Source organism: Anabrus simplex, chromosome 3 (genome assembly GCF_040414725.1).
Source record: "Anabrus simplex isolate iqAnaSimp1 chromosome 3, ASM4041472v1, whole genome shotgun sequence".
In the NCBI taxonomy this organism is placed as follows: Eukaryota; Metazoa; Arthropoda; class Insecta; order Orthoptera; family Tettigoniidae; genus Anabrus; species Anabrus simplex.
In genome coordinates this window covers 360,088,419-360,116,104 of record NC_090267.1, presented here as the reverse complement: position 1 = coordinate 360,116,104, position 27,686 = coordinate 360,088,419, and the positions used below count along the sequence as shown (strand labels likewise).

At 39.1% G+C, this 27,686-nt stretch overlaps 1 protein-coding gene across 2 annotated transcripts in view; it reads right to left on the bottom strand.

Moving 5' to 3' along the window:
- fzy (cell division cycle 20 protein fzy) overlaps window positions 1-10,892 on the bottom strand; it is a 237,824-nt gene extending 226,932 nt beyond the window's left edge. Inside the window, exon 1 of one of the 2 annotated variants that reach the window (XM_067144504.2) lies at window positions 10,762-10,892. The gene's annotated coding sequence lies outside the window, so the exon portion shown is untranslated. Of the gene's footprint in view, window positions 1-6,453; window positions 6,570-10,761 lie in introns of those variants that run through there. The other variant, XM_067144506.2, reaches the window with a different exon arrangement.
- Window positions 10,893-27,686: the final 16,794 nt, after the last annotated feature.

The following is a 27,686-nucleotide window of genomic DNA, read 5'->3' as shown; positions in this document are numbered from 1 at the left end:
GCCGTGGCCTTAATTAAGGTACAGCCCCAGCATTTGCCTGGTGTGAAAATGGGAAACCAAGGAAAACCATCTTCAGGGCTGCCGATAGTGGGATTCGAACCTACTATCTCCCGGATGCAAGCTCACAGCCGCGCGCCTCTACGCGCACGGCCAACTCGCCCGGTTTTAGCCAAATTGATCTCTCACACCAGTTTAATTCAGTATCTCCTCCTTTGTGATTTGATTTATCCATCTCACCTTCAGCATTCTTCTGAAACACCACATTTCAAAAGCTCCTATTCTCTTTCTTTCTGAGCTAGTTATTGTCCATGTTTCACTTCCATACAATGCCACGCTCCAGTCATCAGAAATATCTAATTCCTACACCAATGTTTGAAGTGAGCAAATTTCTTAAGAAAGATCTTCCTTGCTTGTGCTAGTCTGCATTTTATGTCCTTATTTCTGCCATCGTTATTTTACTACCCAAGTAACAATATTAATCTACTTCTTTTAAGACTTAATTTCCTAATCTAATATTATCTGCATCACCTGCCTTCGTTCACTGCACTCCATTACTTTCATTTTGGACTTATTTATTTTCATCTTGTACTCCTTACCCAAGACTCCGTCCAAACGATTAAGCAACTTTGAGATCATCTCCAGTCTCAGATAAAATAAAAATATCAGCAAGTCTCAGTTTTGATTTCCTCTCCTTGGATTGTGATTCCCTTTCCACATTCCTCTTTGATTTCCTTTACTGCCTGTTCTATGTAAATATTGAAAAGGAGGGGGGGACAAAGTGCAGCCTTTTCTCATTCCTTTCTGGACCACAATCACAAATAATCTGCACTTAAGGCAGTCGCTCAGGTGGCAGATTCCCTGTCTGTTGTTTTCCTAGCCTTTTCTTAAATGATTGCAAAGAAATTGGAAATTTATTGAACATCTCCCTTGGTAAGTTATTCCAATCCCTAACTCCCCTTCCTATAAACGACTATTTGCCCCAGTTTGTCCTCTTGAATTCCAGTTTTATCTTCATATTGTGATCTTTCTTACTTTTAAAGACACCACTCAAACTTATTCGTCTACTGATGTCATTCCACTGACAGCTCGGAACATACCACTTAGTACAATTTACGAACTTCATCATATAGATCAGTCTTGATACAGTTTAAAATAAGAAACAATGTTAGGTTCAATGGTCCACCGAATCAATACACCTCATTGTAAGTACCTAGGTGTTAATATAAGGAAAGTTCCTCATTGGGGTAATCACATAAATATGATTGTAAATAAAGGGTACAGATCTCTGCACATGGTTATGAGGGTATTTAGGCATTGTTGTAAGGATGTAAAAGAGAGGGCATATAAGTCTCTGGCCTGTAATGAGGTGTATTGATTGGGTTCACATTGAACCCAACATTGTTTCTTATTAACATACCACTTAGTTGAACAGCTCGTCTATGTATAATGAAGCCTACAAGGGAACTGGAGGTAGCGGGCTTCTGTACCGTAACCAAAACATAAAGGAGGAATTCCCCTCTTAATTATTACAGGGACAGATAAAGCTTGGCCAACTCTAATTCTCTGAGTTCTGTTTTCTAGAAATATAGCCACCCAGTCATTCTTTTTTCTAGTCCAATTGCACTCATTTTTGCCAGTAGTCTTATGATCTACCCTATCAAATGCCTTAGATAGGTCAATTGCGATACAGTCCATTTGACCTTCTGAATCCAGGATATCTGCTATATCTTGCTGGAATCCTACATGTCAAAGTGACTAGCATGTAATTTTCAGCTTTATGTCCATCACCCTTTCCTTTATACACAGGGGCTACTATAGCAAGTCTCCATTGATTTGGTGTAGCTCCTTCATGCAAACAATAATCAAGTAAGTAAGTACTTTAGATGTGATAATATATCCCAACCCATTATCTTCAGTATATCCCCAGAAATCTTATCAATTCCAACTGATTTTCTAGTTTTCATCTTACTGTAAATGTCATTGTTATCATAGGTAAATTTTAATACTTCTTTAGTATTAGTCACCTCTTCTATCTGGTCATTATCCTTGTAACCAACAATCTTTACAAACTGATGACTGAATACTTCTGCCTTTTGAAGATCCTTGCATACACACTCCCCGTGTTCATTAATGATTCCAGGAATGTCCTCCTTGGAACCTGTTTCTGCCTTAAAGTACCTAAACATACTCTTCCATGTTTCACTAAAATTTGTATGACCACCCATTATGCTTATCATGTTATCCTTAGCTGACTTCTTTGCTAGATTCAATTCCCTGGTAAGATCCTTCAATTTCTCCTTACTTCCACAGGCATTTCTAACTTTCTTTCCAACCTGCATGTCCTTAGTCTCCTTACTTCTCTGTTATAATATAGTGGATTTTGACCATTCCTTACCACCTTTAAAGGTACAAACCAATTTCCACATTCCTCAACAATTGCTTTGCTGCTTCTTTTTCCAAGCCCTCGATTCTTAACACTGCAGGCATTTTTATACGGATTGTTGATAACCCTTCGTTCTCGGTATCTGATCCCAATCAGTTTCAGAATCTCAAATAGATTGGTCCAATTAATATTATTGAATGCCTCTTCTAGATCTTGCCCTAAATTCGATCCTATGAGATCAGACGTAAAGTCAGGATTGCTGTATGTGTTCCTACATTTCTTCTGAAGCCAAATTTATCTTCTCCCAACTCAGCTTCAACTTGTCTTTACATTCTTCTGTAAATAATACGTGTTAAAATTTTGTAGGCATAAGATACTAAACTAATAGTGCGGTAGCTTTCACACTTGTCAGCACCAGCTTTCTTGGGAATAGATATAACAACATTCTGCCAATAATCTGATGGCACCTTTCCTGTCTCCCACATATTACACACTATTTGGAATAACTTTGTTATGCTGGTTTCTCCCAAGGCAGTCAGTCATTCAGAGGGAATCTCATCCATTCCAGGTGCCTTCTAGTTAGGTCTTTCAAAGCTCTGTCAAATTCTGACCTCAAAATTGAGTCTCCCATTTCATCAGCATCAACAGCCTCTTCTTGTTCCGGAACTAAATCATCTACATCTTTACCTTCATTTAACACAACTGTTGGACATGTTCCTGCCATCTTTCTGCCTTGTCTTTTCCTAGAAGTGGATTCCAATCTGAGCTCTTAATATTCATACACCTAGATTTTCTTTCTCCAAAGGTTTGCTTGATTTTCCTGTTGTAACAGTACAACAGGGTTACAGATTCCATTCAGTATTTATTATTATTATTATTATTATTATTATTATTATTATTATTATTAACCCGATTCATTAGATTTTATATTCTGTTTTTCATCATTTAGACTGTAATAATTATACTCCGTACGGCTCTACTTCTAAATTGACGTTTTAGCAGATTTTGGCTCTGTCTGGTGGTTATGCGCTGAAGCATAGACATTCAACCAATCCCAAGCTGCCATTCATATCGATTTATATCGGCAGAGCACGATCTCGAAACCTAGTTGCCAACTCTAATATTACATTCGCCACGTGGTTAACCTATCTCGCTCAGCATGTATGGTATTCGGTACGGTTCGCGATCTTTTGCATTTTCCTTCAATATTTGGTGCGTTTGTTCCAGTTCCAGTGACTCTGAGATCAGTAGAGTGTTCCCTTTGTATTGCCATAACCTCCTTTCTGTCCCAGCCATTAGCCGTTAGTGATGTGTTATTTTCTCATTCTCTTTTATTGTTAATAATATATCTATTCTCTTTTAGTGCCAGATATTGTTAGAAAGTGTAGTTCTTGTGAATTTGTTTTCAATCCATATTCATTTGTTTTTCTGAGTACTGTATTACAATTTACAAGGGCTGTTTACCGCGGTCATATTGCATCAGCTGTTCTCGCAGTCGTAGCGCGCTGGCAACAGAGGGAAGGTGATGCTCATTTGTTTTGCGAAACTTCAATTTAGAAGTAAGGCCGTGCGGAGTATAGGTATCACGCATATTATTGTATTTAATCATAGGTTAAGTGAATTTTGTTTGTAATTATTCTGTATATTAATTAGCAAGATTTGTTGGTTTCAAATAGTCATGCTGTGGCTTGTAATTCTGGCCAGATGAGCTGGCATAGTATTTTGCAATCGAAGCTATGTTTAACTGAGAAAGTATTGAGCAAGTAGGTTTCCCGCTAACACATGCAAGGAAGTCATCGGTAGTCCACGTGGGCACGCTTATACGACACATGATTGATGACATCAGTGTGTGGGCACGTGATTTTGACCCAGCATCAGTAGGTAGGGTCTGACACATCCCACTCTGAAAAGTCTAGTGTCAGACCTAAGACGAAACGCTGGTAAATAGAGCAAACACCTGAAAAGCCTTACATCTAATATGCAAGTGTCTGTATTCGCCAGCTACTGTATGTTGAGGTGGAAGGGATGACCAGAGAGTAGGGAGATGAGTGGTCATCATGAGGTTATAAAAGTCGATGCAACGGTGGTGAGAGCTATCAAATGGATGTAAGAAGTGAAGGAAGAGTGATGGTCAGTGGTCTTGGAGTGGTGGTCAGAGCTAAGAGGTGTGTTTGAAGAGGTTTTGGAATCATCGAAGAGGTCTACGAGTGGTGGTTGTATCCGAGTAGAGATTGGTACTGTGCTGATAATGAAACATCATGTACTTGTGAGGATGGACTTCACAAGGTGTTTCAATAATATTTTCCACTGTCTTACAATCTATTGAGTGGATGTAACTACATTGGAGCTTACTATACTTGTATGGGGAATGTAGGTCAACTCCCGGTTACATAAGAAGATAACAGCAAACTGCTCCCGACTTCAGCTCATTGGTTTTTCCAGGAATTTCAAGTTCAACAGCGGTGTGTGCAGACATCAGGTAATTAAAGCATCAGACATGTTATGCATTAATAACATGAAGAATATAATCGGCGATATCATATTTCACTTCAAGTTCATGCCAATAGCTTTCTTTGCTTAGATTAAATTTTCTTTTTGATTGTAACAGCAAATCTCACAATACATAAATTATATTTTTTGTTAAATTAAAATACGGCAATGCTTGTTCATTGTGACGTAAATTATAGTCAAACTCAGTTTTATTTTAATTATAATAAGTGATTCAATTTCCAAGTACAATCCTCAATTGTGGAAATGCAACCGTAATCTAACATTGTCCTGATCCATATCCCTGTATATTGCCAGATGTGTGAGTTTATCACCTCATGCCTTGAGATAAGAGGTATGCTCTACCGAATTTTGTTGTGTTTTCTTAAAAAGCAACTGGCGCTCAAATGTTATGGATATTGTGTTAAAGAGATGAAGGTATAAGAATAGTGGTTGGAGTAGCCACACTGTATGCAGCATCTACATTTCCTAGGACATTACAACCTTCAACATCCTTGCACTTGTCCTTCAGCCATTCTTCCTTAGCTGTCTTTCACTTTCTATCTACTTCATTCTTTAATCACTTGTATTCCTTTCTGCCCTCTTCATTTCTTGCATTCCTGCATTTTTGTCATTCATCAATCAAGTCTAGTTGATGAGTTATCCATTGATTCTTAATTGATCTTTCCTTCCTTCCCTCCTAACATTTCTTCGGGGCCGATGACCTCAGATGTGAGGCCCCTTTAAACAACAAGCATCATCAACATAAATACATAATCAGCCGATTACTTTATTCTGATAATTTGTAGTCTTAGTCCCCTGCATACTTTGTACTTTCTACTTTTGTTTATTCATCAAATAAAAGTTAATAATCAAATTACTATATCCCAATAATATTGCAGTTCAACCCCCCAGCGTAGTTTTGACAGAAATTATTGTACTCAAACCCTTATTTTCAGCATTTAAGGACACTTTTATGCTCCGTCCCGCGTAGTAGGGAAAATAATAGTAATCCACTAGCGGTAAAAATTCATATAACCACATTTCAGCTGAGAATTGTAGTGTAGATACAGAATATTTAGATAGTACCATATCTTGCCTGCTATATTCGTGTGTGTCTATTAGAGCATAGTACTAATAATAATCTGTCTAAGCATTTAGCTTTGTTGGTAATCCTTGAGTACAGTAGTTCTTGCAAATTTCAAACTTACAATTTTCATTTCTGTTTGTGTTTAGTAGCGACATACGGTACCGGTATATTATTATGATACGTCTGAACAGAGTTTAAAATTATTGTAGTGTATTGTACAGTAGTATAGCGTAATATCTTATTAGAATTTAGCGTGTTTATTTTATTATTATAAAATATTTGTGTAGTACCAGTATAGTAGAGGTATCCGTAGAAACTCTTACTAAAATTCTGTTGTAATTACGATAGGCTTAATTGCAGTTTAGAATTGTATAATTCTTGTGTATTGCTTTCGGACAGTAATTAACAGCAGCAGTTTTTATCCTGTGAGTGCATTGTAGTATAAAAATAGAGTATGACTAAGTAGTATTGTAGTGTAGTCTATATTACTTACCTTAATGTTGTGTGATCTTTGAGTGCTATCCCAGACAGTATAACCCTACGTTCATTTTTTTGCACATAAGTTATTTTATTTTTCCTTTCCTTTAAATTTTTTTCCGTAAAGAATGGCTAAGGTATGCCTGTGTAGGAACTGTGGGTGTGGTGAGGCTTTTCCATCTTTACACACAGTTGTTCTTACGCATTCCCTTGCTGTTTCTACTACTTTCTATATCCTGAACCTGCTTAGGCCCTACTGTCTATTGTTCGAAACTTCTCACTAATCATATCCATGTACTTCTAATTTCCTCGTCCTGGAGATTTTCTACCCATATTCGTTTGCAGACAGATTTCACTTTCTCTACCCTAGGTCCAGAGTTCACTACAGATCAGATAGTGGTCCGTATCATCAAAAAATCCCCGGAAAACTCGTACATTCCTAACAGATTTCCTGAATTCTAAGTCGGTTAAGATATAGTCTATTATTGATCTGGTACCGCTAGCCTCCCATGTGTAGTGGTGAAGAGCCTTATGCTTGAAGAATGTATTCGTAACTGCTAAACCCATACTGGCACAGAAGTCCAGCAAACGCTTCCCATTCCCATTAGCTTCCATATCTTCGCCACATTTACCAATCACCCTTTCGTATCCTTCAGTTCTATTACCAACTCTTGCATTGAAATCGCCCATTAGCACTATTCCACCCTTGTGGTTGACCCTGACCATGATGTCACTCAATGCTTCATAAAACTTGTCAACTTGATCCTCATCTGCACCATCACATGGTGAATACACTTAAACAATTCTAGTCCTAATTCCTCCAACTGACAAATCTACCCACATCATTCGCTCATTTACATGCCTAACAGAAACTATGTTGCGTGCAATGGTATTCCTGATAAAGAACCCTACCCCATACTCTGCCCTTCCCTTTCCAACACCCATCAAGTAGACTTTATAATCTATCTCTTCCTCGTTATCTCCCCTTACCCGAATATCACTTACTCCTAGCACATCCAGATGCATCCTCTTTGCTGACTCAGCCAGTTCTACTTTCTTCCATAAGCCCCATTATTATTGATAGCTCCCCATCGAATTCCATTTTGTTCGCCAAGTTGTTTCCAAGGAGTCCCTCGCCTGTCAAATGGGAGTGGGACTCCGTTACTCCCACAGGTCCGAGGCTTGCTTAAAATGTTCTGAGCTCGGTAAATTCATGAAGCAGGATGCTACCCTACTTGCACATAGTCCAAGTGAGGATCTTTCCTCTAACAGGTTATGGACCACCGGTGAATTGTATAGTCCTAGCCGCCCAAGCACAAGGAGGGCCATGACTCAGAATATGTCCGAGATGCCCACTCCCATTCCATAGCAACTGGTATCCCGACTCTCAGGACCACTTGCTAGGCCACTCAGCCGTTGCCCATGGCTCACGAACTAGGACGTGACTACAGTAACCCACACCATGAACCATGGCAAAGACTTATAACAATAAAAATCTTCTACCTTTTTAATACTTATATTTGCATTTTAGCAAATTAATTAATTTCACACAGTACATGTTTCGTTCTCTTTAGAACATCTTCAGCTGTTTATATAGCTTAGGTGATTCACTAAGTGTTTATCTTTAAGTACATTATAATCAGGTACCTTGTTCTTAAATATTACGTAAATATGAATTGAATTAAAATGAATTAAAAACAATGTGGTGGTTAAATGGGTTAGTGAAATGAGATGGAATAGATATACTTATAGCTTACTTTAAAAAATTATATCTATTCATTTGAACAGTTGTTAAAGTTTCCAGCACTTTTTCACTAAAACATTTCTCTGGTCTTCAAGTAAAAAGTTTTTAAAAAATGTATGGCTTTCCTTTGACATTGTTCTGAATATTGTTAAGAGTTCACTTCTTTCACTCCCTCCAAAGTGACTGCTATTTGTTTATGAACTTACATAATCTTTAAATTGGGTTATTTACGGAACCTTGAAGCTGACTGCCGTTTGCTAATAATAAATGAACTTCCCCATATTCTGAAATAAAGTAAAATGGGGGATTTGCTGGAAACATTTTAACAACTGTTCAAATGAATAGAAATAGTTTTTTAAAAGAATAGAAATAGTTTTTAAAAATAGGCTAACTATAAGTATATCCATTCCATCTCATTTCACTAACCCATTTAACCACCACATAGATTTTAATTCAATTCGTATTTACGTAATATTTAAGAACAAGGCACCTGATTATAATGTACTTAAAGAAAAACACTTAATGAATCACCTAAGCTATATAAACAGCTGATTTGTTCTAAAAAAGAATGAAACATGTACTGTGTGTAATTAATTAATTTGCTAAAATGCAAATATAAGTATCAAAAATGTGGAAGAATTTTATTGTTATAAGTCTTTGTAATAGAATTTGATACAGAAAATGAAGGTAATTTCTTGCAAGGTCACATGGTTCGCAGGGGAGGCAAAATGTTATGTAAAAATAGCCTATTCAGTATAACAGCTTTTCTCTTTATTTGCTAGTAGTTTAATGTCACACTAACACATCGGAAGGATTTTGGTGATGCAAGGATGGGAAACGTACGGAGACATTGTTTTATCTATGACTGGGATTGTCACTTGCCTCGTCACCTGCGCTGTGAGCTTGTATCCCACCAAGCACATTGCCATAATGTGAATCTCAGTGCCACAAGTTCCTCTCTTTTGCAGTCTGCTGAGAGCTTTATCAATGTAAGGTTCTGTTTAGTCAAGCGTTCACGTGTTTAGTGCTAAATGTGTTGTTCCAATGCCACTTTTCATTACGTGAGCATGTGTATATACATAAATTCATAGAGCACAAGAAATTTTGTTAAAAAACACCGAGTCAGTGCCGGGCTAGCGCTGGCTGCATTACAACAAAGTGCTTGACAGGAGACAGGTTCACATTGTAAGTGACAGGGCGAGTAACAGTGCCAGCCATAGATAAAACCCTGTCCCTGTATAATAGTCTTTGAGATCGGTCCTCAACAAACTACCCTACAACCCATTTTCTATAAAGTCATTTACGACTCTTGCCAAGATAGCAAGAACATGATCAGTTGTTTACACAGCCTTTTTTTAAATTACTTCAAAGAAGTAGGAAACGTACTGAACATCTCCCTTGGTAAATTACTCCGATCCACAATTCCCCTTCCTATAAAACATTTGCCTCAATTTGTCCTCCTGAATTCCAAATTTTTCTTAATGTTATAATCCTTCCAACTTTTAAAAACTCCATTTAAGATTATTCGTCTACCAATGTTATTTCACTGACAGCTCAGAACATGCCCATTAGTCCAACAGCTCATCTCCTTCCTCCCAAGTCTTCCCAGCCAAAGTTTGCAACACTACTCCTTTGTCAGAAATCACCCAGAACAAACCTTGCTGATGTCCACTGCACCTTTTATACTTCTCGAATAAGGTAATACTGGTTAGGGTCCCATACAACGGAACCATATTCTGATTGGATTGATTTATACACCCTCTCTTTACATCCTTACTACAACTCCTAAGTACCCTAATAATCACATGAAGAGATATGTAACCTTTATTTACAATCTTGACAATATGATTACACCAATATGTACTACATCTCCCTGGAATCCTGCAAATTGAGCCTCACTGCCTTCTGACAAATCAGTTCGTAATTTTGCAAATGTGTCGCTTACATGAAACATGTCAAGCTCGCTAGCCTGTAATAATCTACTACATATTTATTGCACCGGTTGACTGGTACCTGAGAACATTTTAGGCCAGCTTTTAGAACTTTATTACTGAAGGAATCCTTCATGGCAATTTTCCGTTTAAAAAAATATAATCAATATAACATTCTTAATTTAAAGAGGGGAAAGATGTCAAATTAAACAGCTAGGTTCGAAAATGTGTCTGTTCGACGCCCGGACAGTCGATTGCCATTTAGTGTGCTAGAGCGACAGACAACCGTGTTGACGGATGTATTTGCAGATTAAAGAATATATATTTTCAAGGCAAAGAAGGCGTCTTAAATGCTGCAGCAATTGATATGACGTTAAACAAATAACCTCATAAAACTGTATATTCCAGGCTTTCTTTCCCCCTACAAACAACAAAATCGTCCCAGGAATTTATATGCCCAAAACATGCAACTTCCTCAAATTTCAGTTCTTAAAAGAAAATGCATATATTAATCCACCCAATGATCCATTTAATGCACTTTACGCTATGTAAACTGACTCTTCCCGAGTTTCAACTGCGGGATAATCAACCACAAAAAAGAAAAAAAGGTCCTATGCCACAAGTTGGAATGTGTGAATGAGCTATTTACCTGTACAAAAATGCAGCAATAGACTGAATGGAATCAATAACTCAAGTCGATCAAAAATGTCTCAGTTAACAGAATTTGATCACTTCACGAGGCATTCACTAGGTACCGTTTTTCAAATCAAATCTCGTAGCAGAGAAAATGCGTTGCAACTCATTTTGCCAACGACGAAGAAAGAAATTACCTGGCTACGAAACTAAATATACCGAAAATTATATTTTGATGTAACTTCTGAGAATCAGCTAGGATGTCATGGAGAAGAGTGAAATACGAATTCCTAACGTATTTGTGATAAATACCTAGGTACGGGAATAGCTATTGTGCATGTGATTTTGTATTGCCTCCGTGGCTCAGGAGGCACCGGCCTCTCACCGCTGGGTTCCGTGGTTCAAATGCCGGGCTCTCCATGTGAGATTTGTGCTGGACAAAGCGGAGGCAGAAGGGGTTTTACTCGGGCTACTCTGGTTTTCCCTGTCATCTTTCATTCCAGCAACACTCTCCAATATCATTTCATTTCATCTGTCATCCATTAATAATTTGCCTCAGAGGAGTGCGACAGGCTTCGGGAACCGGCACAATTCCTATCCTCGGCGCTAAATGGAATGTTCATTCATTTCATTCCTGATCCGGTTGAATGACTGGAAAAGGGCAGTGGATTTTCATTTCTCATGTGATTTTGTACACTCGAAATCTTTAGTATATCGTGTCCAGAAACATTCATTTCAGGCAAAAAATCAGTACAGACCCAAAAACCACCCAGTATCTGTTTACACACTCTCTCTCTCTCTCTCTCTCTCTCATTGGTAAAAAACCGGAAGTACGAGGATATCTAGCATAAACGAAACGCGCACGGAGGAGAAAGTACTTGCTTCCCCACCTGCCTAAACCAGTACCTACTAATACTACAGGCCTTACAACAGATGTGTCGTGAGGTATGTGACGTCACGGGGATAGGCAGACGTGACCAGTCGACGAGCCAGCGTTTAGATCACAGCAAAGAGAGAGATTCCTTGGCGGTGAAAGGAGGAAGTAAGCATAGTAGAGGTGCCAATGTCTATTATTTCACCCCACGTATGGAATATTAATTCCACGCTCAGCATCGTAAATAAATGTGATTATAATGAACTACAAAGAACAGAGAAGTTCATTAATGAATAAAAACGGTTAAATGTATTTCGAACCAATTTATTTTCCCTTCCCTGCCTCTTCACCTGGAGAAAAATTGAAGTTTCCCCTACTGTAATGAGTATCATGGCTGCTATGTTGAGTTGTGCGTGAGGAACATGCGACTAAATAATGCAGTGCTGAATCTGTTTAATACTGGCGTATGGTCGAAATAATTAGTGTAGTGTACCGGTATTACAGTTCGTAGAAGAATGGTGTTTAAATGTTCCGTTCCCCGCTGCAGGGGAAATTATGATAAAGGATCCCGTGTAGCTGTGTTTTCCTTCCCAAGCGATGAAGGACTTCGCAAGATATGGGTTAACGCAATACGCCGAGACAATTTCCAGGTCACGCAGAATTCAAAGGTAAGCTCAGAACTTATATTTTGAAAATTCGGTTCGTTTTAGGTTGTGAGCTCTTATTTTTCACTTAAAGGTCTAGGAAGCTTGTTATACCGTATTCATTATCTCTCAAACTGAACCAGGTGATAAATGTGAACATTTAAGATTTATAATATTTGAGTCTAAGACCACCCTAATTTGAACCACACACATCAAGGTGCTGTCCTGTTCCACATTTTAACTGCCCACCTTGAGATGATTATCCGTAGTTAATTAATTACCTCACTGTTTTCTAAGGTATTGGCATAACAAATTAGACTTTTCTTTTTCTTTTTAAGGTCTGTGAACTGCATTTCAGTGAGGACCAAATCCTGAGGCATAGTGACTGCTATGACAGTAAGACTGGAAATAAGTATTGTATACCTCTTCAGAAACCTCGTCTGAAACAGGGAGCAGTGCCAACAATTATGCCCAACTGCCCCTCTTATCTCTCTTCCACTTCTTCGTGTAGAGAGAGTGGTGATCAAAGAAGAGAAAGGTTGGAAAACAGGGATCTTGAAACAGCATTAGCAGAAAGTTTGAAAACCCATGCTCAGTACCAAGACAAAAGGAATTTCACAGACTTTCAAGGTTTTCCTCAATGTCTCCCTAATATCCAAATTTTAGATGACTGCATCTGTGTTAAATCAGAATCTAATGTTTCATTTGTCCTACTCGAGACATGCAATATTCCCACACTCCTAGCTTCCATTGTGGTAAAAAGTGACCTGAGTATGTCCTTACATGTGGGGAAAATGGAACTTAATAACCTAGATAAAAGAAAGTTTCCTATAATAGTTAGTAATATCAATGATGTAGCAGACAGTATGTTCAAACTTGATAAGATTGGACGATTAGAAAATCAGGATTTTATAAAAGATCATTTTCAGTTTATTAAGGACAGTTTAATGAAGTTATCAGAGCTACTTAAAGGAGAAGAATCTAGTTTGATCAACTTTATATGTGAACAGTTACTGTTATTTAATTTACCCAAGAATCATTATTCTTATTCATCAGATTTCCTCATTTTTGGCAGCATTTTATTTTCTATTTCACCTCATGCATATAGATTTATGAGAAGTTCAGGCTATTTGATACTGCCCCATCCCAACACACTGCATAAAATTTGCTCAGCATATAATACCAACCCAGCTATGGAGCAAATTGACAAGAATTTTCTCCTTTATATAAGGCAGAAATATAAATTTCTTAGTGTATCAGATAATATTGTTTCACTAATGGTTGATGAAATCCATCTGAAACCTTACCTAGATTATACTGGTGGTAACATACTAGGTGCTGCATATAATTCCTCAAATGCTGCTGCTAGTGCTCAAGTTTTTATGATTCAAAGTTTATTGTCATCATTCAAAGATGTAGTACACATATTTCCAGTCAAGAAGCTCAATGGTGAGGGTCTGTTTCAATTTATTAAGAAAGTGGTTTGTGGATTACATGCAATAGGTTTTAAGGTCATATGCATTGTAACTGACAATAATGCACTCAATAGAAGGGCTATGTCTTTTTTTGCCTCACCACCAAAATTATCAATTGTTTATAGGCACCCATGTGATGACAACAAGCCTCTTTTCTATGTGTTAGATTCTGTTCACATTCTCAAATGTATTAGAAACAATTGGCTTAACCAAAAAGATGTTGATCAGTCGATAATGTATCCCTCATTTGAGACATTTCCACAAGACACTGAGTTAGCAGTGGCCAAATTCTCAGCCATTAAGACACTTCATGACATTGAGAGTACTCAGATTGTAAAATATGCCAACAGGCTGAACTTGAAGTCACTATTTCCTACCAATCTTGAACGTCAAAATGTAAAACTTGTACTGAATGTTTTCAATGAAATGACTATTCAGGGACTGGAAGCTCTTGGAGAAAGCAACAGAATTGTAAATTTTAAGGCAACTGCCACTTTCATTAAATTAATTTGTACATGGTGGAGAATTGTAAATGTAGGATCACTTGGTAGAGATATTCGTTTTAAGAATATCTGTCAAAAACCATTGTCAAATCCAAGTGATGAAAATTTCATATTTCTGGAACGTTTCTTGTGTTGGTTAGATTTCTGGAAAAATTTACCAAACCGTGCAAGTGCTCTGTCAAATGAAACACATCTAGCCATATCACATACTACTCATGCCCTTTTAGAAATCACTAAATACTGTACTCAAGAGCTGAATTTCAAATACCTTTTGCCAGGTAAAATTCAAACAGATGCACTTGAAGCACGATTTGGTAAGTACAGAACAATGGCTGGATCTCAGTACCTAATATCTCTGCGACAAGTATTTGAAATTGAATCAAAGATAAGAATTCAAACTCTATTGTCATTGAAAATTGCATCTAATGCTTTTGGTGAAATTGATCTGGACCTGGATTCATTTGAATGTGATCTCAAACTGGATGACTTTGAGGCTAGTCCCCCAGATGTTGACCTTTACTGTGTAGATGTCAGTGAAGACCAGCTTTTATCCATTCAGGAATATTTGCCTGTTATCACATATTTGTCAGGATATTGTGTAAGAGCAGTTCTTCGAAGGTTGAAGTGTGAAATTTGTAAAACATCACTCGTTTTGGATAGAACGTTATCATTAACAGATGATCAAGGTAATTATGAGCTTATAAAAAGTGTTGACCCCCCTGGCTGCATTGTCCCAACCCAGAAGTTGTTAATGCCATTATTTTCACTTACTTGACTGTCAAAACCTTGGTATCTGAGAAGTATGAATACTTGTTTATGAAGCACCCATCACAGCAAAATTTAGTTGTAACATTGGCAATGTCTGTGATTAGAAAAGAAGGTGTACTCCTTGTGGAGTTGCCATGTACTCAAGATGACCATACTCATGAAAAAATTCTCTCTTACATTGTAAAAACAGGATGTAGGCCTAACATATTCCTTAATAATTATGTTAAGAAACTTAATAATGTCCAGAGTCGCATACATACAAAGAGGAGGAAGCTTAACAGTCTCATAGGTTAAGGGTAGTAAATTACCTTGTAATAGAGTGGTTCTACAGTAAGAGGATGAAATGTTATAATGTAGGCATACCCTGTAAACTTGGCTATTATGTTGTCATATTCCACCCTTTAGTCAGTGATAAACTGGTGCAGATATTTTCATAAATGCAGTGTAGTGTAATTCAAAAAGTGTCATATTTTCAAAGCGTTCTTCAATTAATATAAAGTGTTCATTCCTATCAGAATGGCAACAGAACCAGAAGATGTATGTGTTCCTGCAAAGGAGAAAAAATTCTTTAAATTTTAAAGTACTGCCTTAGTGAAAAACTAAGTAGTTCACTTTCGAGCTCTATGCCAAGGTTGAAATTGAAATTAAATCACATCATGTTTTTAATGAACCTAAATCTTTGCACAGTTTCATTAATGAGTTTCCTTGAAAAATATTAGGTGCTTGCATACCCTTTTAAATGTGTCTTGTAATTTTAAGAATTAATATCTTGCAGTGACTATGGTTGGGATGCATGAATATATTACCATGTATGCTGTAAATTATTTCTTAAAAAATATACTCCAAACCTTTGCATATTTCTATTGACAATGAAAAAATATTTTTCAAATATTATCTAAATGGCCAGTGGTACTTTATAGCCAAGTTAAAATATTTTCAAATAGATACTTTTAATTTTTGACATGTTGAGTTTGAGAGTACATAATTTAGTATCAGTACTTCCATGTAATCTGAATTTAATCAGGCATTTCTGGGCTCTAATTTTGTGATATTATTAAGCCCATGTACTCATATTCTGAGTGTATTGTTGTTGATTCACTGTTTCAAGGTTAGTCTATTGCCATAAAAGGCTTTACTTCCATCATCCTAATTGTATGCTAGTCTCTAAGTTAATTTGTCTTCAACAAAACATATTTAAAAATTTTCTTGTAATCTGAGCAAAATTTTAAATTTCTTATGCTAAGAATTTTTTTCCATATTATGCTATTTTCTTAGTTAGCCAGCCTAATTTGTCTTCCACACAAAAAAAAATAGATTTAAAATCTTTCTTGCAATTTGTGCAAAATATGCACTTGTTGGAATTTTTAGATTTCTTTTGCTTAGAATTTTTCCTATGTTATGCCAGTTTCTAAGTTAAATTGTCTTCCATAAGAACATATTTAACACTTTTCTTGCAATTTGAGCAAAATATGTTTAAACGAGTGTGTTGGAGAGAAAGAGAGCTTTTACATTAACGGAATGTGATTGACAGGGTATTACTTGAAAAGTAAAAAAATTAAGTTAATTACTGCATCTTGCCACTAATGGAGAAAAGAAATACGGAACATCTAGGACAAATGTCAGATTATTTCACTGGAAGACTTAAGGAAGATTTCAGTGGATTTTCAGTAATGTTTGTGGAATTATTATATTATTATTCTTATTATTAAACATTGAAAATTTACAGGATTTAATTTCATCTAAATAAACAAATGAGTTTAAACAAGTTTCTGTGAGAAAATTCCCTTGATTAAGAATTAACAGTTCAGAAATGTGTACTGATGTAATGTTTGTACAGAAGAATTAAGTTATTTAACTAAAACTATGTTATTATTGTTAAATTGTTGTATTTCCTGTTATGAATTCCAGCATAATTTCTTCATCCTCTGTGAATCATTCCCTCCTTTGTATTCCATTTTTCATTTGTAACTAATTATTTCCATTATGTATAATATCCGATTTGTTTCTAAGTCAGCACTAAGACAGAAATATTTACCAAAATAGTAAAAATAAAATGTTCTAAATAAGAAATAAAGGGAGGTTTCCGGCACGTTAAAGAGTATTAAATGGGACGAAATTCCAGTTTACTTTGGCTTATAATTAGTAGTATATACGAAATACCTTTATTATTATTTAATATAATTATTTTATTTTCCAGTAAAATGTTAACTGATACTTCATGAGTAAAACGTAGGTTAATTACTAATCACCAAGGGTCATAAAATTATTATTAACTAAAAAATGGTAACAATCAAATTAAAACCCGTTATTGTTATTTACTATCAATCTGAACTTTTACGAAATTTCCAGAAAACGGAGTGCGCCATCTCTCCGCCTTTCTTCTGCTTTAATTGGTCTCGGTACAACTGAATGTGCTTTAATACCCTGCAAGAGCATCTTTTGAAAACGTTTTGTAAAGCTCACAAGTTCTCATCCGTTCAACAACCACTGAAGTGCCGTTGCGCGCTTCAGGAGTGACTGCCTATACTTGTGACGTCATCAGCCGTGCTGTGAGGCCTGTTTTATTAGTAGGTACTGCCTAAACGCCCCACTGGATCGTCAATGAAGAGAGAGAAGAATGAAGGGAGGAACCACACACCTCCTTCAAAGCAACAGACGTAATGTGTAAGGCAAAACATAGAGGGTCAAATTTTCCAGTTTCCTTGTCATTCGTGTGTGCAAGGTGGGGCTGAAATGTCAGCAGTATCGATTATGACTTCATTATAAAATGGCATAGCGCTCAAGAACTGTAAGAAAGAATAACCTTTATTTTCGTCAATATAGGACCAGTTAAATAGTACCACTACTACCAATAATAATAATAATAATAATAACAATAATAATAATATTTTGCTAGTGGCTTTACGTTGCACCGACACAGATAGGTTTTATGGCGACGATGGGATAGGAAAGGTCTAAGAGTTGGAACGAAGCGACCGCGGCTTTAAGTAAAGTACTGTCCGAACATTTGGCTGGTGCGGAAAAGCGAAGCCACGGAAAACCATCCACAGGACTGCCGAAAGTGGGATCCGATCCCACTATCCCCCGGATATAAGCTCAAGCCGCACGCCTCCAACCGCACGGCAATCTCCCCAGGTATAATAATAATAATAATAATAATAATAATAATAATAATAATAGAGGACCAGTGACAATTCTGGATACAAGCGTCAGCATTTTTCTGCTCAGTAAGCACCCGAAGTAATTGACCAGTAGTAGTATACCTAGAAGGGTTCTGACCACGAGGTCATTGACACGAGGCCATTGGCCCCTAGCATAGTAGTATGGCTAAGCCGATTCGCGGATTTTGCATAAGAGAGCAAGCCTAACTTCACAGCCGCCATCTTGAGGGCCCAACCTCCGTTTTAGGGTTAGATGCCCTTCCAGACGTCGATTTTGCTTAATAGAGCGAGCCTAACCTCACAGCCGCCATCTTGGAGGGGACTAAACTAAATGCTATAGCCAGTCGCCCTTCCCGACGTGGATTTTGCATAAGAGATGAAACATAACCTCGCAACCGCCATCTTGCAGGGGGCTAACCTCAATTTTTCGTTCAGATGCCCTTTCCGCCGTGGACAGTGGCCATACTGGAGGGGGCCTATCTTCAGTTTTACGGACAGATGCACTTCCCGACGTTAACAGCCGTTATCTTGCAAGAGCCTAACCTCATTTTAACGGCTAGATGCCCTTCCCGACGCCATCTTGATTATTAGGCCAATGGGGATTCTTGCAACGCCATATTAAGTAGTAGAGTAATAGGGATTCGCTATAAGAGAGCACGCAAATTCCCTTCTCGACGTGGAAAGTCGCTATCTTGGATGGAGCTAACCTCTGTTTTACGGCTAGATGCCCTTCCCGTCGCCATCTTACGTAGTAGGGCAATGAGAATTCAGTAAGAGAGCACACCTAAACACATGGAGGTGCGTAACTACACAGGGCCCTGGTTTTATGGCCAGACGTCCTTCCCCATGTCAATTGCACAAGATGGTGGCTATACACAGGCTGTTATAAGAGTAACTCATGGAATCTGGGTCAGGGCTTTATGTGCAAGATGGCGGCTATACATAAGCTCTTATGAGACGGCGTAGGGGCGATTGCGCAAGATGACGGCTATACACAGGCTCTTATGGAGAAGGCTAGCCCAGAGGCTACTGCACAAGATGGCGGCTATACATAGGCTCTTATGGAGAAAGCTGGCTCAGGGCAGACAAACGCCCTAAGCAGTCGGCCAAGGGGTGATTGTGCAAGATGGAAGCTGTACATAGCCTCCTATTGCGAAAGCTATCCCAGGGGCTACTGCGCAAGGTGACGGCTATACATAGGCTCTTGAATGTTTCATAAGAGAGCAACCCTAACCTCACAGTACCAACCGGTATTGTGCCTAACGTCATTTAAGGGCTAGAGGCCCTTCCTGACGTGTATTTTGCCTAAGAGAGCGATTCTAACTTCACAGTCGCCATTTTCGAGGTGCCTAACCTCATTTTACTGCCAGGTGCCCTTCTCGACGTGTATTGCGCCTAGGAGAGCGAGCCTTACATCACAGTCGCCATCTTGGAGAAGCTAACATCACAGTCACCATCTTGGAGGGGGATAACATAAATTTTACGGTCAGATGCCCTTCCCGACATGGACAATCGCCATCTTGGAGGGACCTAACCTCAGTTTTATCTTGGCATGGTCCATTCCCAACATTATTTTGGAGAGAGGAGTAAGCAAGCGGCCCTTGAAAAAGTTCATTCATACCGAGGTCAATAGCTGCAGTCGCTTAAGTGCGGCCAGTATCCAGTAATCGGGAGATAGTGGGTTCGAACACCCCCTGTCGGCTGCCCTGAAGATGGTTTTCGGTGGTTTCCCATTTTCACACCAGGGAAATGCTGGGGCTGTAGCTTAATTAAGGCCACAGCCGATTCCTTCCCATTCCCAAGCCTTTCCTATCCCATAGTCGCTATAAGCCATAACTGTGTCGGTGTGACTTAAAGCAAATGGCAAAAAATTCATTCCCGAAAATCCGTTTGGCAAAAGGGCAAGAAAAGGCTCCTCCTCATCCGTAGGGCAAAAGGGCAAAATGGCTCCTCCTCCTGGCAAAAGGGCGAAAAGGAAATAGTGCTCCTCCTCCCGGTAAAAGGGCAAAAGGGTACATCCTCCTCATCCGTCAGTCAAAAGTGCAAAAGGGCCCTCCTCCTGGCAAAAGGTGACCTCCTCCTCATCCATAGGGGAAAAGGAGAAAAGGGCTCCTCATCCGTAGGGCAAAAGGAAATTGGGGCACCTCCTCCTGGAAGAAAGGGAAAAAGTCTCCTCCTCCTGGCAAAAGGGCAAAAGGACAAAAGGGCAAAATGGCACCTCCTCCTCATCCGTAGGATAAAAGGACAAAAGGGTCCATCTTTCTGGCAAAAGGGCAACTTCTCCTCACAATTACTGAGGTTAGCTGAAACCCTCCTCCTACGGACAGATGCTTTCCTGCGCAAATAGAATTGAATGTCACAAAAAATGAGTGCAGGTATACTTCCGTTATTAAACTGGTGTAGCGTTCTCCTCTTATTCTCGTCGAATAAATTTTTAGCCTTTTCGTTTGTGGAGGGAGCGGTAGGAGGAGGCGGTAAGGAGAAAGTAATACTTTTTTCGATTGGAATCAGCACGCAAAAATATAGAATTGAATGTAGGATAAGCAAATGCTGTATGTTACCACCCGACAAGACAAAACAGGTTTAATCTAGTTACAGAATGCCATTAGCAAAAGTATAGAATTGACATATTAATCCTGTATGTCTTCATCCGATAAGACAAAACATGTTGATTACTTGTGTTCAGAACGGAAAAACTTATAACACAATAGTTACTGTGCTGTATGTCTCCATTCGTCAAGATAAAACAGGCTCAATCCTGTTACAATTAGCACACACAAGAATTGATTGCAGAATAAGCTAATGCGGTATGTCTTCATCTGACAAGACAAAACATGTTGACTATTGAACAGAAAAACTCTTATCGCTACTGTGGTGTATGTCTCCATCCGACAAGACATGTTACAATTAGTACACACGCAAAAATATAGAATTGACAAGCTAATGTTGTATGTCTTCATCCGACAAGCTAAAACATGTTGTCTGTTAATGTTCAGAACAGGAAAACTTATAACGCAAAACATTATGAGATTCGAACTCTGCTCCCTACGTGCATTATGAGATTAATCTCTCTGTTGATACAAACGCACTAGTATGCAATCAGCGCGCTCACATGGAATTGATTGCAGAACATGCAATACCTCCATCCGACGTATCCGACGTACAGTTGTACTTCTTCTTAATCACTGCAGATAATATGAATTTTTAGTTAGTATTTAGCAGGGGATACCATAGAAAAACTTTGTCTCTACTTGGCACGGGATACCATGAAAAACCTCTGTCCTACATCGTATTGTGTTAAGGAGAAGTTAGAATAAAAAAGAATAAAAAGTCATGGGATTCGAAATTTGTTCATAAGGGAGAGGAATATAAGCGCAATTCCTCTTAAATCAATAATCACTGCATCATGAAGATAAAATGAACTGTGAGAGGGATAGTAATATATATATTGTTAACTTGCCTTGAAATTAGGGACAGCTATTCACGCGACACCCTTTTTAGTCGACAGGTTTTTTGAACCGATGTAAGCTCGAAGGATTCACTTCCACCAATCGAACTCTCAGCCTCATGAACTAGCTCATAGTACGACTGTATCGACAAGATGGCGACACGGACAACAGGTGTTTTGTGTTTAGATCACTGAATGTATGATTGAAACTTTTATGAATATAGATTTAAACACTAGAGTGATTCCATTACCTGCTGTAATGTTTGCATGACTAGAAACGAACAAGAGATAGGATCGTGTGCCTAAGATAAGGGATCTATCTCTTTTGACTACACAATAAAAAGCATTACAGCTTGCAACCGCCAGCTATTTACAACAACTACAGCCGTGTGCAATAACAAATTCGGTTTGCATGACGAAAATAAGAAACCACGGAAACACATATAGATGCCTTAACCACGCAGCCTATTCGCTCGGTGTTGCAATTGCAACGCCACTTTACATTACATGATTACAGCTACGGTAAGATACAAATTACGACTATGGGATACATAGCTGAGTCTGTAGGTTAGCAGGTTCGAACTAAGGTACAGCCTCCCTAGCATGTCAGTAAACGGTAAAACAATAATCACAGGCCACGATTAGTCTGCATCGTAAAACTACACACGCATGCACAAGATGCACTCGGCTTTCCAAGCAAATGCTGGGATGTACCTTAACTATGGCTGCGACACCACTACCTTCGTAGTAACGTAATTTTGTTCCTGCAGGAATGCTAGGGGCTATACCTTACTTGAATCATATTTTTTAATATTTACACGATATCTATAATATAAGTGATGGCCTGCATTCAGTAAAAGAAAAGAATATTTTTCATGGTATCCCCTGCTAAGTAGTAACTAAAATCATTTTATCTGCAGTGATTAAGAAGAAGTACAACTGTACGTCGGATACGTCGGATGGAGATATATAAGATTTGCATGTTCTACGTATGCTAGCGACGTGCACGCAAAATCTTGCAGTGTAAATTGCTGACAGATGCTGAACTTTCGGACAAAATCTTGAAGTGCAGTAAATATGCTAACATCGATACGTGGCTTACGTCCTGTATCGACTAGGGTTGGGCAGACCGGAACATTCACTTGTTCCGCAACATCAGGAGCTTGAGGCGGAGTGTTTCGGTACAGAGTGCCGAGACACGGGACACAGGATACAGGACTGTAACTGCGTCCTAGAGAGAACTTCGAGAGGCAACAGGACATGCTCCGCTTCAGCTGGAATGTGCCTTAACCGAACGTGCTGTGCCAAGGCCGCACTATATAGATTAGTTGGCCTTGGCTGTGTGTCGCCCTGTGTTGGAGTGTCAACATTTTTTCATCCAGTTATATCTTTAATTCCAAAGCGATGACCCATGTTTTTCTTGGGCTTAAAAGTTTCCTTAAAGTCCAAATTAATGTTTAACGTCAATCCCCGAGGGAAATTTTCGAGATCTTAATTACTCACTAATTACTCACAATACAGGCCAATACATTCAACTGGTGAAAATATTCTTGAATTGGTTACTTTTAAACACCTGCACTGCCGTTGTAACCGCGTTATGTGTATTTTATATTGACCGGAAAAATCTTAACCTAAAAGCAGCCTTTAAACGTGATTAGTGGGCGCGAATTTCAGTGTTCCGACAGTTCGTTCACGTTCCCTGCAGCTTTATGCTGGATCATGGCCATAACTACACACAGACACACACCACACAGCACGTTCCGTACAGGCACATTCCCAGTTCCCACTGGTGCGAAGTATGTAATGTTGCCTCTCGAAGTTCTCTCTACACTGTGCAGTTACAGTCCCGCGTCCCGTGCGCCCGCTGCCCAGTTCAGCTAGTAGGCGAAGGGCAGTGCACAGTGGCGCTTCTGATGGGACAGCGAGTCAGTGTCTCCGGCTCGCTTGAGAATGTTTCGGAACAATTGACACTCGGTGTTCTGGAACAACGGAACATAACTTTGCACCGGCGCATTGTGCCGAAACAGGGACATAGTGCCCAGCCCTAGTATCGACATGCAAGCAGAATGTTCACATTGTTTTACTGAATGTAGTCTGTTTCTTACGTATAAGAGAATGCATATAAGTATAAAAAATACAATTAAAGTGTATAATTAATATTGTCGGAGGTGCTAAGACCCTGAGCATCGGTCGTCGACTGCGCGGTGGGTGATAGAGCTATCATCTTGTAACGAGTTCGAACCACACTCTGAAGATGTGGTTTCTGATTTTCACACCAGGCAAACGATAGAAGTTGTGTCTTAGCTATAATCATATTTTGTGAAGTAGCGTTGCCATTGCAACACCGAGCGAATTGACTGCGCGGTCGGGGCATGTGTACATGTGTTTGTACGGTTTCTTATTTTCACGCCAAGCAAATGATGGAAGTTGTATCCTAACTGTAATCATAATTTGTAAAGTAGCGTTGCCATTGCAACACCGAGCGAATTGGCTGCGCGGTTAGGGAATGCGTATATGTGTTTCGGCGGTTTCTTATTTTCGCGCCAGGCAAATGATGGAAGTTGTATCTTAGCTGTATTCGTATTTTGCAAAGTAGCATTGCTATTGCAACACCGAGCGAATTGGCTGCGCGGTTAGGGCATGTGTATATGTGTTTCCGTGGTTTCTTATTTTCGCGTCAGGCAAATGATGGAAGTTGTATCTTAGCTGTATACATATTTTGTAAAGTAGCGTTGGTCTGCATTCAGTAAAAGAAAATAATAGTTTTGTCACATTGCATAGTAAATGCTTTGTATGCTAGCAACGAGCAGGCAAAATCTTGCAGCGTAAATTGCTGACAGATATTCAACTTTCGGAAAAAATCTTGAAGTGCAGTAAATATGCTGACATCGATACGCAGTACCGAGCGAATTAGCTGCGCGTTTAGGGCATGTGTATTCAAAGGTAAGTGTATATATAATCACCGATTTTAAAAATGTGATCATAGTCATTTATTTTATGCTGTGTGCCTTTGTAAAAATCTAGGCAGCGTCGGGAATTAGGCCTAGGATATCTATGACAAAAGATCGTCATGCAAACCGAAATTTTAGAGCAAACGACTGTAGTTGTTGTAAATAGCTGGCGGTTGCAAACTGTAATGTTCTTTATTGTGCAGTCAAAAGAGATAGATCCCTTATATTAGGCGCACGACCCTATCTCTTGTTCAATTCTAGTCATGTAAGCATTATACAAGGTAATGAAATCATTATAGTGTTTAATTCAATATTCATTAAATGTTTCAATAATACATTCAGTGATCTAAACAAAAAAAAACTGTTGTAAGTGTCACCATCCAGTCGATACAGATCTACTATGAGCTAGTTCATGAGGCTGAGAGTTCCATTAGTAGAAGTAAATCCTTCGAGGTTACAGCATTTAAAAATACCTGTCTACAAATAAAGGGTATCGCGGGAGTAGCCGTACCGAAAATCAAGGTAAGTTAACAATATATAATTCCAATACCTCTCACAGCTCATTTTATCTGCATCGCGGTAGTGGTTATTGATTTTAGAGAAAGTACACTTCTGTTCCTCTACCTTGAGAACAAAGTACGAATCTCATGAATTTTTATTCTAACAATGGTTTTTGAACAGGGTTTCAATCCATAATATTTCTCCTTGACACAATATGATGTACTACAACGATTTTTTCATGGTATCCCCTGCTAAGTACTAACTAAAATCATTTTATATGCAGTGATTAAGAAGTACAACTGTACGTCGGATGGAGATATACGAGGTACAACATTTGCATGTTCTGCAATCAATATGTGAGCACGCTGATTGCATAGAAGAGCGTTTGTATCAACAGAGTGATCAATCTCATAATGCACGTAGGGAACAGAATTCGAATCTCATAATGTTTTGCGTTATAAGTTTTCCTGTTCTGAACATTAACAGACAACATGTTTTACCTTGTCGGATGAAGACATACAACATTAGCTTGTCAGTTCTATATTTTTGCGTGTGTACTAATTGTAACATGTCTTGTCGAATGGAGACATACACCACAGTAGCGATAAAAGTTTTTCTGTTCAATAGTAAACATGTTTTGAATTGTCAGATGAAGACATACAGCATTAGCTTATTCTACAATCAATTCTAGTGTATGCTAATTATAACAGGATTGAACCGGTTTTATCTTGTCGAATGGAGACATACAGCACAGTAACTATTGTGTTATAAGTTTTCTGTTCTGAACACAAATAATCAACATGTTTTGTCTTATCGGATGAAGATATACAGGATTAGTATGTCAGTTCTATACTTTTGCTAATGGCATTCTGTAAATAGATTAAACCTGTTTTGTCTTGTCGGATGGTAACATACAGCATTTGCTTATCCTACATTCAATTATATATTTTTGCGTGCTGATTACAGTCGAAAAAAGTATTACTTTCTCCTTTCCACCTCCTCCTCCTACCGCTCCCTCCACAAACGAAAAGGCTAAAAACTTATGCAACGAGAACAAGAGGACAACGCTACACCAGTTTAATAACGTAAGTATATCTGCACTAATTTTTTGTGACTTTCAATACTATTTGCGCAGGAAGGCATCTGTCCGTAGGAGGAGGGTTTAGCTAACCTCAGTAATTGTGAGGAGAAGTTGCCCTTTTGCCCTACGGATAAGGAGGATGTGCCCTTTTGCCAGGAGGAGGTTCCCTTTTGCCCTTTTGCCACCACGAGGAGCCCTTTAGCCACACGGATGAGAAGGAGGACCCATTTTGCCGTTTTGCCAACCGGATTGTTGGGAATGAACTATGTTTTCAAGGGCCGCTTGCGTAATCCTCTCTTCAAAATAATGTTGGGAAGGCGCCATGCCAAGGTAAAACTGAGGTTAGGTCCCTCCAGGATGGCGACTGTCCATGTCAGGAAGGGCTTCTGACCGTAAAATTGAGGTTATCCGCCTCCAATATAGTGACTGTGACGTTAGCTCCGCCAAGATGGCGACTGTGAGGTAGGGCTCGCTCTGTTGGGCATATTATACGTCGGGAAGGGAATCTAGCCGTAAAATGTGTTTAGGCAGCTCCAAGCTGGGGGCTGTGATGTTAGGCTTGCTCTCTTATGAAAAATACAAGAGCCTATGTATAGCCGTCACCTTGCGCAGAAGCCTCTGGGCTAGCTTTCTCCATAAAATCCTGTGTATAGCTTCCATCTTGCACAATCACCCCGTTTCCGTCTCCTTAAGTCGTATGTCTCCCCTGAGCCAGCTTTCTCCATAAGAGCCTGTGTATAGCCGCCAATTTACTCAGTAGCTTCTAGGCTAGCCTTCTCTGTAAGAGCCTGTGCATAGCCAGCATGTTGGGACACCGCCCCTAGGCCGTCTAATAAGACCCAATGTATAGCCGCCATCTTGCACACAAAGCCCTGACCCAGGTTCCAGGAGTTTGTTTTATAAGAGAATGTGAATACCGGCCATCTTGTGCAAATGATGTCGGGAAGGATATCTGGCCATAAAACTAGGGCCCTGTGTAGTTAGGCTCCTCCATGTGGTTAGATGTGCTCTCTTATTGAATTCTCATTGCCCTACTACTTTAGATAGCGTCGCGCGAATCCCCATTGGCCCTACTACTTAAGATGGCGTCGGGAAGGGCATCTAGCCGTTAGAAAGAAGTTTAATTCCATATAAGATAGCGGCTTTTCACGCCGCGAAGGGCAACTGCGTGCTCTCTTATGCGAATCCCCATTGCTCTACTACTTAACATGGCGTTGCAAGAATTCCCATTGGCCTACTACTCAAGATGGCGACGGGAAGGTCATCTAGCCATTAAAGTGAAGTTAGGCCCTTACAAGATAGCGGCTGTTAACGTCCGGAAGGGCATTTGTCCGTAAAACTGAGGTTAGGCCCCCTCCAGGATTGCGACTGCCCACGTCGGGAAGGGCATCTGATGGTAAAATTGAGATTAGCCCCTCCAAGATGGCAGCACTGAGGTTAGGCTCGATCTCTTATGCAAAATACAAGTAGGGAAGGGCAACTGGTCGCAAAACTGAGTTTAGGCCGCTCAAAGATGGCGGCCGTGAGGTTAGGCT